The sequence below is a fragment of the Sminthopsis crassicaudata genome, chromosome 1, assembly GCF_048593235.1.
Source record: "Sminthopsis crassicaudata isolate SCR6 chromosome 1, ASM4859323v1, whole genome shotgun sequence".
In the NCBI taxonomy this organism is placed as follows: domain Eukaryota; kingdom Metazoa; phylum Chordata; class Mammalia; order Dasyuromorphia; family Dasyuridae; genus Sminthopsis; species Sminthopsis crassicaudata.
In genome coordinates this window covers 494,348,519-494,361,565 of record NC_133617.1, presented here as the reverse complement: position 1 = coordinate 494,361,565, position 13,047 = coordinate 494,348,519, and positions in this window count along the sequence as shown.

Here is a 13,047-nt window from a genome sequence, read left to right as displayed (position 1 = left end):
GAATTTAAGTAGAAGACAGAAATAAAATATATAACTCAACATTTTTTGGAGAATTTAGAGTTAAAAACATGGCATTTTCTGAATGAGAACATAAAAGAATATAGACAGTTTTTGTATCATATGGTCCCTTCAAAAATGAACCATGCATAAAGGCACAGAGAAACTATAAATAAATAGTATAAACATATATATATATATATATATATATATATTAATGATCATAACAAAATGAAATTAATTTTTATTAAAATAAACACAAACAAAAGACCCAGATTTACCTAAATGAAAAAAAAAAAATCATCATCCTAAACATTGAATGGATCTCATAAACAAATACTATGGGGGAAATAATAAATGAAGACACACACTAGCAAAATATCTGCCATTTAATTGAAACAGATTTTAGAAAAAAAATTTCATCCCTAAAACTATGCCTCAACAAAAGAGAATTAATAAATAAAAAATAGCATTTAAAAAAATTAGAATGCAAAAAAAAGACCCAATGTATATAAAAAGATAATATCTTGAAAATTGGAGTAAGACAAGTTGTTTTTTTTTTTTCCCCCCTGAGGCTGGGATTAAGTGACTTGCCCAGGGTCATACAGCTAGGAAGTGTTAAGTGTCTAAGACTAGATTTGAATTCGGGTCCTCCTGAATTCAGGGCTTGTGCTCTATCCATTACGCCACCTAGCTGCCCCGGAGTAAAACAAATTTGAAATAAAAAAGCAAATAGAATTTTTTTTAACAAAGTTAAAAAGATGATTCTTTTAGAAGACTAACAAGAACTTTAGACAAGGGATTATACAAAGAGAAAGAGAAAAATGAAATTGTAAAATGTGAAGTTGTCATAGAGAAAATAAAATATCAGAACACTCTAGTGTCAGCATGATGTAGCAATAAAACTGAGAAGTCAAAAGACATAAAAGTTCTGAAACTCTGAATAGGTGCACTGGAATCAGACAACCAAGAACTTAAGGCTAATTACATATTGGACAATACTCTATTAGCATATGCTTGGAAAATGACCCTTCCCACTATTCTGTGCTGGCTTGATCTTTTGGTGTAAACAGATAATTGTAGGAGGGTTTAGGAGGTGGAGTAAAACAAGCCAGAATCACTTTTGCAGTGGACGAAAAGAAGGGAAGTTGTGGAGTGCTTGTGTCCATCCTCTTCACTTCTCCCCATAAAGACCAAGGATTTTTGCTTATTCTGACTCTGGCTGATTCTGGGGCATCCAGGGAGCTAACCGAACATCACAAAAATAAATAGAAGATTGCCTGAAAAACATACACAAATTTACAAAATACAAAATAAACATCTTAATTAATCTAATGTCTTTTAAAGAAAATGAAGTTGCTTTAAAGAAAATCAAAGGAAAACTCTCTACCCATACCAAAAAAATGAGGATAAGGGAGAATGAGAGGGGAACAGAAAGGGAAGAGAAGGATAAAAGAGAAGGGAGACATGGAACAGATAAGAAGGCAAAGGACAAAAAAAGAGCTCAAATTATTATTGAATGCAATAAATATAAAATTGGATAAACCTAAGAGCACTGAAGTAACTCATTTCTGGGAAACACATTGGAGCCAGGTATCATGATACATGTGTGTAATCCCTGTACTTGAGGAGGCTGAAGTTAGTATAGAATCTTTGAGTTCAGGAATTCTTAAGCCTAAAGCAAATAAAGTTTCTGCACAAAGTATGGCACCAATATGCTGAGACCCTGGTAGTGCAGGGTCATGGGGATATATAAAGATAAACTAGTTCAGCTCAGAAAAACAAGTTAAATCTTCCAAGCTGGTCAATATTGAGGTTAGTACTGTGAGAGCCTGCTGTACTTTTATATTGGATGAGAAAGATCTAGTCTTAAAACAAACAACCTTTTGCCTTCTTCAAAAATACATACACCCAACACAAAGCATACACATATATACAATAGGAAAAACATGAAGAGGAGTCTGCTCTGCAAAATGTTCTATTTTTTTCTTTAAAATTATTATAAATTCTATCATGCTCTATGTAATAATTTTCTACATAGGTGAAGGTTGAGAAGAATCACTGTTGCTCAAATGAATGCCAATCCTGCTCATCCCTTTTAAGACTGCTAATGGACTTTATAATATTTCTATGAATAGTTGCTAAAAGAAGGATTAGACTATTTCCCAACAGCAGAACAGGTAAATTTCCATGAACTCAGATTATTAGATAAAGCTCACAGAAATGATAGGATATTGATTGCTTTTTGCTTTTTTCCCTCAGTGCCTACTGACAAAAGCATAAGAAGTGAAATTATTTTAAGGCCACTGAGTAAATGCCTCTTTGTCTTTTGGGTGTCTTGGTCTTTAGACATTTTATAAAAATTATGTTAACTTCTAAATCTGAAAAGAACCTAGAGCATAATCTAGTTGAATTATTCTGTTGTGGTTTTTTTTTGTCTCTATTTCTCTGTATCTTTCTCTATGTTTATGTATCTGTCTCTGTTTTACTGTGTCTCTGTTGAAGTCTTTATGCTTCTATTTCTGTCACTGTGTCTCTGTCTTTCTATCTCTGTTTCTGCCTATCTCTCTTTTTCTCCCTGTCTCTCTTTCTCTCTCTGTTTCTCTCTTAATGAATTGACTGGTCAAAGAACTTGGAATGTTTTTGCTTTTATACCCTGCTAATTTCAGTATAAAGATATTTCTGTATGGAAATGTAATTGAAGCAGGTTTTAGAAAAAAAAAAATTCTGCATGGACATGGACAATGCATTTAATTCCTCAGTAAATTCTTTTTTTTTTTTTTTTTTTTTTGCTAAGGTAATTAGGGTTAAGTGATTTGCCCAGGATCACACAGCTAGGAAGTATTAAATGTTTGAGGCCAGATTTGAATTTAGTTCCTTCTTATTTCAGGGCTGGTGCTCTATCTACTGCACCATCTAGTTGCCCCCACAGACAATTCTTTAAGATTAAGTACTGAATAATTGCTTTGTTAGCTATATATATCAATTAAATCATAAGTTCAGATCTTTCACCTCCCTACAGTGATAACCTGTATTTCATGTAACAAAGAAAATATATTATCCTTTCTGAGATAAAGTAGTATGCATACTATGACCACAGACATCTTCTTCAGTAAAGGGAAAAGAGCACTGGACTTGTATTTAAATCTTAGTTCAAAAACTACTTGTCGGAAAAGAATAAACCTTTTAATTTTTGTTTTTCTCAGTTTCTTTTATTCATAAAAGAAGAGGATCAGCTGAGCTGCCTATGTCACAGATCTCGCATAAGGAAAGTAATTACTAAATTATCAAGTCCTAGAGCAATGAAAAATGTTAATATTATTATTATCATGGGGAATTTATGTGTGTCATAAAATAAATCTCAAGTACTGTTTTGTGAATTTTCTCAGAGAAAGAATAAAATATTCAGCAAAATGTTTTAAATTTAGAAAACATTTAAAATTTTTAATGTAAATGTGTTTATATGCACACACACATATATACATAACATCTATGCATATGTGGAACAAAAACAGAACTTTAAGAGATTTCTCAGCTTGAAAAAAAAAGTCATATTACTTAGTTTGTTAAAGTGTGTCTAATCACACATATACTTTTACAATTCTAAAAACCACAGTCATATACTTTTACAATAAATTCATTACCTGAATTATATAAATTAAACTTCATTGTATATCTTTCTGCATATAATACTGACTTTCAAAAGTCAACCATAAACACACACACAAAAACTGCATTATATCTCTTATGCTATTTAGTATCTTTTTATTTGCCTGGAGCTATAATATCCTTAGTGTGGGACACTCCTAGTCCAGAAATTCACTTCTCTGAAAAAACTATGACTTCACTCAGTCATTCAGCAAATATTTATCAAGCACTCACTATACACCAGACACTGTACTAAGCACTGGCTGTACAAACAAAAGTTACCATCTTCCCAGACATAAAGAAGGAATACAGATAAAGGGGGGGGGAGACAAAAGAGGAAGAAATAATCATTGACCCTAAGAAGTTTTCCTTCTAGTGGTAAAGATAATATGTAAATAAGGAGATATACACTAGATATATAGAATAGTTGGTAGTCTTAAAGAGATGTCTTGGAACCAAGATGTTGAGTTACCTGTGGTCATATAGCTAATGCTTTTTGAGGAAGAATTTGATGGCTCTTTATCAACTATCTCATGGCTGATACTGCATGTGATATTAAAAAAAAAAAAAAAACAAAAAAAAAAAAAAAAAAAAAACTCCTAACTTGGTCAATGTTAAGTATATTCCCTTACACCAGCAAATTCTCTCTGGGATATAATTTTGTTCTACTTAAACCATGAGAAAAACTATTTTTATTTTGGCCATTAAAATTGGGGTGATCTTTGCAAGTATTAGAATGAATTAATGTTGAATGAGGAAAAATGTAGCCAAATTAGAGTAACATATTCTCTTATAATTTGATTGGTATTAGTTAATGTAAAATTCATCTAATTTAATAATAGTTTTGAAATAAAATACACATGAACTATGCTTGATCAGGTTGAGGAGGTGCCTAATTGCCAGATATGGTCATAATACACAACTAAGGATTTTGGGTCCTCATTATTTCTCCCCCAGACCTTTCAATAGCTTCTGATTTGTCATCAAGAACCTATATCTCTCCCTTCTTCAATCTCCTCAAAACAGTTGCCAAAGTAATTTTCCTTATGATTATATCTGACTGTCTCACTCCCTTGCTAGATCTCTTGGACTCCATCAAACTCCAGGATAAAATCTAAACTCCTTTGCTTGATATTTAATTTGACCCTGGTCTTCTTTCCAGACTTATTATACATCCCCCACATTTCTTGTACTCCACAATCCATCCAAATTGTTCTTGCTTTTTGTCGTGTATGATAGTCCATTGTCCATCTTCTGTCTTTATCTTTTTTGAAGAGGTTGTATATCATATTTTGAATTTACTCCCTCATCATTGATTTCTTTTAGAATCCTTAGTTTTATTCCTAGGTCAGGTAAAGTCTCTCCTAATTTTTCTAACTTCTAATGTCGTCTCCTCCAAAAGTTACCATATTTATTTTATGCATAATTTATATGCATCTATATCTCTTTGTGTTGTCTCCTCTCAACAGAACATAAGGACTTGAGGGCAGGTACCTATTATTATTATTTTTTGTAACTGCTATAGTCATCTCTCTTGTTATGTCACAAGAAATCTAGGAGAAAATCTAGATGACCTTGGTTTAATTCCTCCCTCTGACACTTACTGGCTATAGGATCCTGGATAGTTCATTGAATGTCTTGGTAATCTAGGCAATTCTCTGAGACTGTATTTTCAAGAAAAGATATCTACATGCTTAAAAAAAAGGAGTTCATTATCCAATAGTTCCTTATATTAATAACAAACATGTCTAGTCTCTATTCCCAGTGCTGGACAAATATTAAGCTCTTTGTATAAATGTTTGTTGATTGGCTGATTAGTTGAATGTGACAAATTCAGACAAAAACCTGTCTGCCCCCTTCCTGCAACAGCAGGTTCTTTTATTGTGAATAACCCAGTTAATGCGCTCAAGTCTCCACTTTACATTGCCTTATTGCCTTCCCGTAAATCATACTATAATTTTCTCTGACCATAGAATGAAATTGAACGTGCACCTAATAATTCATAAAGCAGTGAAAAGTCCAATGAAAAGCAGCATTTATGCTTCAGAATGCAAAGAGGAAGTCCATAATTTTTCAGATCTTCAAATGTACTGTCCATAGTAAATCAATTCAATTACATTCATTTGCATATCACATAATTTACTTAGTTTTAAATATTCTACTGAACCTCTTTCTCTGAACATATGTAAAAATAGTGATTCTCATTTGAATCGGAGCAACTAATTGTGCCAGATGACTGAATGGTAACAAGTCTGTGGCATATTTAAATTACTTCTGTTATTTTGAGCTTCAATGGAAAATTTCCCCGGTTACTTGACATCTTTGGCCTTAAAATAGTTTCAAAGAAAACTTCTTTTATTTCTTTTATGTGCTTTTCTTTGGATGATTATCAAAGGTCAAGTTCTTATCTTGCCCCACTCCCTATAGTTAGGCTATGGGAGCAGTTTTGATACTGTCAATTTCAATAGTGATAATTCTGTCAATTGTTATAACAGGGTCATAGGAAAAAGAATAGAAAATGATGACATCCCTATCTTAGTTGATAAACATCAAAATAGTTCATGGGGCCATAGGTTAAATGACCAGTGGAAAATTTAAGTCACAGTAGGAAAAACTTAATTCAAATCTACGCATTATATGACAGTCTTCAATGAGCTTGACTTGACTCCTTTATATAGAATTTGCAAGAGTTCTCTATTGAGCTTGTGGGGATGGGAATCAATGCACTCATTTTTAAAAAAGAAGGAACTATGTAAAAATTTGCCCCAGATTCTTTACTTAAAATAGTACCCAGTTGAGAACATTTTTCTTTCTCTTTTTTTCTCCATCCTAGCTGACTGAATTTCTTTTTTCCCCTTGTTATCATTCTATGAATTATTCTGTGACTGACCTTAATGTAATACTTCACAAGACAATAGGATATATAGTTTTCTCTGTGCATATCTATCTCACCATTGAACTATCTATACAGTTAAGGTACAAAACTTTATTACTCTTGAATAAAATTGGAAGAGGCCTTAGTCCTATTCCTTTATTTTTATATGAGGAAAGTGAGGTTTAGCGATGTTTAAAAAAAAAAAAAAAAAAAAACTTTTCTAAGTTTATATAAACAGTAAGTGATGACATTTTGACTAAAACTAAGTCTCCTGGAACCCAGTTTAATGTAGTATCCTTTTAATTGGTTTCCTTTACTCTACTTTCACTCAGCTACCAAAGAGATATTTCTAAAGCACAGTCCAAATATGTCAATCCCCTGCCCAAAAAGCTTTATTAACTCCCTATTTTTTCAAGTATACAACATAAATTCTTCATTTTGATATTTAAAGTTCTTCACAAATTGTTTAGAGGCTACCCGTAGGAAACAAGCATTTATTTAGCATTTGTTGTCTACCAGACACTATGATAAGCCCTGTGAATAGAAGGACAAATACAGATCCTGTTCTCAGCTTGATTATATTTTCATGGGAAGACAACATGTAAATAATTAGATACACAAAAACTATATATAAGGTATAACAGATACAAGGTAGTGTCAGAGTAATATACCATGAGCTAAGAGAAACATAAAAGGTTTCATGTAGGAGGATTTAGATTTGAAGGAAGACAGGAAAACTAAGAGAGGGCAGTAAGGAAAGAATATTTCAGGAATGGAGATAACATTACATTGTTATGAGAGATGGTATATTTAGCAAGAATAGTAAATAGGTAGAGTAGCTGGATCACATCTTAGCACTGTGCAATATACAGAGTAATAGTAAATTATCTATCTATCTCTCGGACTACCCATCTATCCTCTATCTATTTAGATATCTGTCTGTCTGATAGTCTGTCCATCTTATCTATCTAATTTACGTAACTAAGTAGATTTATACTTATAATAGCATTATGTCATAGAATGACAAGGAAATAAATATATAAGAAAATTTAAAAAGCTAAGAAGGGAGCAAGTTAAGAGAGCTTCAAACCCCAGATCAAAGATTCTATATTTGATAGTTCAGGTATGAGAGAACCTCCAAAATTTATTGAATAGAATGGTAAGAAATTAGGCTCATTATTTAGAAAAGACAACAAAACAGCAACAGCAGTTTTTTTTTTTTTTTTTTTTTTTTTTTTTTTTTTTTTTCCACCTGGGTGAAGGATGAAGGAAGTGGGGAAAAAACTTGAGAAAGAGAAACAGTTTGGAAGAATGTTGAAGAAGTACAAGTGAAATATTTGGTAGTTTACCTACCAAGATACAAACAGAAACTACATGAATACAATTACAAAATATTCTTTACTCAAATATATATTTAATGATTAGAGGAATATTAATTGTCCATGGGTAAGCCAATATTAGTAATAATTTATGATCCTTTATGAATTAATACATTTATTCACTATTATATCAGTCAAAAAATTAAAATATCATTTTATTTAACTAGAAAAAAATAGTAGAAGAAATTAGGTTCTCTCTCATATCAAAGCAAATTAACCTAATAGCTTAGTATCTGATAAGCTAAATAGCACTCAGTAGTTGTGGTCAGGATTAACTATTCACTAAAACTTCTAGTAAAACTGAAAAGCACTCTTGTATATTTTGATCTAGATTTTATTCATTATCTCTAATCATTAGATAAATTAGATAAATTTCAAATGAGTTATAAAGAAATTAGAGTACCAAAGAAATTACCTTTCAGGTCTAAAGAAAAGAGAACATACGTTTTAGGCAAACAAGGTACAGAGATCACAGAAGCAAAAATAAGTAATTTTCACTAGATATGTTTTTTTTTTAAATAAGCAAAAATAATATAGGAATGCAGATTACTAGGGAACTATTTGCAGCATAATTATTAATTAAGGTCTCATTTGCAAAATTCATGTAAAAACAGATTCAAATTTATAAAAAAAGGTATTTCTCAGTTTACAAATCGTCTTGGTCTACTAACAGATTTTAAAAAATTTTTGAACTGAAATTTTTTTGATAAAAATTTGATCCTGAAAATCAAATGCAGAAAGACAGAAATAGTAAATTCTTCTTTTTTCAGATCAAGATGCAATAAGAATCACATGTAATAAAGTGCTAGGGAAAAATAGAACAAAAATTAATTGGAAACTAAATAATCTGATCCTAAAGAATGAGGAGATGAAACAACAAATCATAGATACAAATCGATAATTTTACCGAAAAGAATGAAAATATGAGACAACATACTAAAATTTATGGGATGAAATCAAAGCAGTACTTAGGGAAAGTTTCATATTGCTATATGCTTATTTGCACAAAGTAGAAAAAGAGAAGATGTGAATTAGGTATGCAACTAAAAAAGCTAGCAAAAGAACAAATTAAAAACACCCAAATTTAAAATTCTCCAAATAAAATGAGAGATTAATAAAAACAAGGTAAAAAAAATAAAAACTATTGAACTAATAAACAAAACTAAGAACTGCTTTTATGAATAAAAAAGCAATATAGATAAGCATTTAGTTAATTTGATCAGAACAAGGAAAGAAGAAAATCATGTTATTACTATCAAAAATGAAAAGCGGGACCTTTCCACCAATGAAGAGGAAATTAGAGCAATAATTAGGAGCTGTTTTCCATTTCTGTATGCCAATAAATATGATAATCTAGGTGAAATGGATGAATATTTACAAAAATATAGGTTGCCCAGATTGACAGAGGAGAAAATAAATTACTTAAATAGTCCAACTTTAGAAAAAATCAATTGAACAAGTTATTAATAAACTTCCTATGAAAAAATCTCCAGGGCCAGATGGATTTACATGTGAATTCTACCAAACATTTAAAGAACAATTAATTCCAATATTAGGCAAATTATTTGGAAAAATTGGGGAAAGAAGGAATTCTACCAAATTCTTTTTATGACACAGATTTGGTGCTAATATTTAAACCAGTTAGGATTAAAACAGAGAAAGAAGATTACAGACCAATTTCCCTAATGAATATTGAAGCAAAAATCTTAAACAAAATATTCAATATTAAGAAAATTATTCACATAATTAACTATATCTAACAAATTAAACTAACAAAAATCAAATTATTATCTCAATAGATGCAGAAAAAGCATTTGACAAAATCCAACACCTATTTCTATTGAAAATACTGGAGTAATAAGAAGAACAGAGTTTTTCTTTAAAATGCTCAATAGTAACTACATAAAGCCATGAGCAAGCATCAGATGTAATGAGGATAAACTAGAACTATTCCCAATAAGATCAGAGGTGAAACAAAATTGCCCACTATCATCATTACTATCCAATATTGTATTAGAAATGCTAGCTTTGGCAATAAAAGAAAAAAAAGTGATTAAAGGAATGAGAGTAGGTAATGAGGAAACCAAATTATCACTCTTTGCAGACGATATGATGGTATTCTTAGAGAACCCTAGAGAATCAACTAGGAAATTGCTAGAAACAATTCACAACTTTAGCAAAGTTGCAGGACACAAAACAAATCCACATAAATCATCAGCCTTTTTATATATTGCCAGCAAAGTCCAGCAGCAAGAGATACAAAGAAAAATTCCATTTAAAATATCTGTTGATAATATAAAATATTTGAGAGTCCTACTTGCCAAGAGAAAGTCAGAAACCATATGAATACAACTATAAAACACTTTCCACACAAATAAAGTCAAATCTAAATAATTGGAAAAAATATCAAGTGCTCATGGGTAGACTGAGCAAATATAATAAAAATGACAATACTACCTAAATTAATTCACTTACTTTGTGCCTTATCAATCAGACTCCCAAGAAATTACTTCATAGAGCTAGAAAAAATAATAAAATTCATCTGGAAGAAGAAAAAATCAATAATTTCAAGAGAATTGGAAAAAATGCAAATGAAGATGAACTAGCTGTACCAGACCTAAAACTGGATTTTAAAGCATGGTCATCGAAACCATTTGGTATTGGCTAAGAAATAAAGTAGTTGATCATGGAATAGGTTAGGTTTACAGGACAAAATAGTCAATAACCATAGTAATGTAGTGTTTGACAAACCCAAAGACCCTAGCTTTTGGGAAAAGAGCTCACTATGTGACAAAAACTGCTGGGAAAATGAAAAATTAGTATGGCAGAAACTAGATATTGATCTACACTTAACACCATATACCAAGATAAGGTCAAAATGGGTTCATGATTTAGACATAGTGATATTTATAAGCAAATTCAAAGAACAGAGGATAGTTTAACTGTCAGATCTGAGAAGGAAGGAATTTGGAGCCAAAGAAGAACTTGAGCATATTACTGAAGACAAAATGGATAATTTTGATTATATTAAGTAAAAAGTTTTTGTACAAAAAAACCAATGCAGACAAGATAAGAAAGGAAGTAAAACACTGGGAAATTTTTTTTTAAACATTCAACAGTTCTGACAAAGTTCTTATTTCTAAAATATATGGAGAATTGACTCAAATTTATAAAAATTTAAGCCATTCTCTAATTGATAAATGGTTAAAAGATATGAACAAGCAATTTTAGATGAAGACATTAAAAACATTTCTAGTCATATGAAAAGGTGGTCCAAATCATGATTGATCAGAGAAATGCAAATTAAGACAATTTTGAGATACCACTACACACCTCTCAGATTGGCTAAGATGACAGGAAATGATAATGATAAATGTTGGAGGCAAAGTGGAAAAACTGGGATACTAATACATTGTTGGTGGAATTGTGAACTGATCCAACCATTCTGAAGAACAATTTGGAACTATGCTCAAAAAAGTTATCAAACTGTACATACCCTATTATCCAGCAGTGTTTTTACTGAGCTTATATCCCAAAGAGATCTTAAAGGAGGGAAAGGGACCCGTATGTGTAAAAATGTTTATGGCAGCCCTTTTTGTAATATTAAGAAATTGGAAACTGAATGGATGCCCATCAATTGGAGAATGGCTGAATAAGTTATGGTATATGAATGTTATGAAATATTATCATTCTATAAGAAATTACCAGGAGAATGATTTTAGAGAATCCTGGAGAGACTTACATGAAATGATGCTAAGTGAAATGAGCAGAATCATAAGATCATTATTCACAGTAACAGCAAGATTATATAATTATAAATTCTGATGGACATGGTTGTCATCAAACATGAGATGATTTAGGTCAGTTCCAATGATCTTGTGGTGAAGAAAGCCATCTGCACCCAGAGAGAGGACAATGGGAACTGAATATGGATTGCAACATAGCATTTTCACTTTTTTTGTTGTTGTTGGCTTGCATTTTGCTTTGTTTCTCATTTTTTTTTTTGTTATGGATCTGATTTTTCTTGTGCAGCATGATGTTTGTGAAAATATGTATAGAAGAACTTCACATGTTTAACATTTATTGGATCACTTATTATCTAGGGGCGGAAGGAGGAAAGGAAGGGAAAAATTAATAACAACTATAAAGATTAGAACAAAAAGTTTTGTAAAGGTGAATGTTGAAAAGTATATATTGAAAAAAAGGTTTAAAAAATAAAAAATAAATTTATTATTTATTTTAACATTCTTTTCTTTTTAAATTTTGTATTCCAAATTTTCTCCCTCCCACCTAACATTTTCTCTACCCACACAGAAGGCAAGCAAAATTATAAATGGGAAATCATGCAAAACATATTGAAATATTAGCTATATTTCAAGAATGTGCTAAAATTATACTGCAATTTGCATTCAGTCAATTTACTTCTCTTTATGGAGGAAAACAGCAATTTTTTTTTAAATCACAAAACCGTTGAAATTATCTTGGACTATTGTATTTTATTGTATTGTATCCAAGTATTTAACAAACTATCATATTTTGTATTTGTGCAAATTTTACTGGTTCTTATTTTATTTGCATCAGTTGCTATAGGTTTTGCCTAATAGTGTCGCATAATCATATGTCACAATTTGTTTAGCATTTCTCCAACTGATTTTGCTACCACAGAAAAAGGCTATTATAAGTAATTTTGTACAAACTTTTCCTTTTTTCCCCCATCTTTTTGGAATACAGACCAAGTAGTGGTATTGTTGGGCCAAATAATGAGCAATTTTGTAGTCCCTGGACATAGTTCCAAATTATTCTCCAGAATGATTAGACCAGTTCACTATTCCAACAATTCATTAATATACATATTTTTCCTCATCCCAGAATTTGTCATTTCTGATAGCTATAACTTGATACTTAGACTTATTTTAATTTTCATTTCTCTAATCAACAGTGATTTAGCATATTTTATGTGACTAGAGATAGCTTTGATTTCTTTTTCTGAAAACTGCCTGTTGGGTCCGATGAATACTTATTATTTGGGGAAAGGCTCTTATTTTTGTAAATTTTAATCAGTTCCATATATATTTGGAAATGAGGCCCTTTTCAGAGAAACCTGCTGTAAATATTATTTTGCTTCATCATATCTTTTTGTAAAGTGTA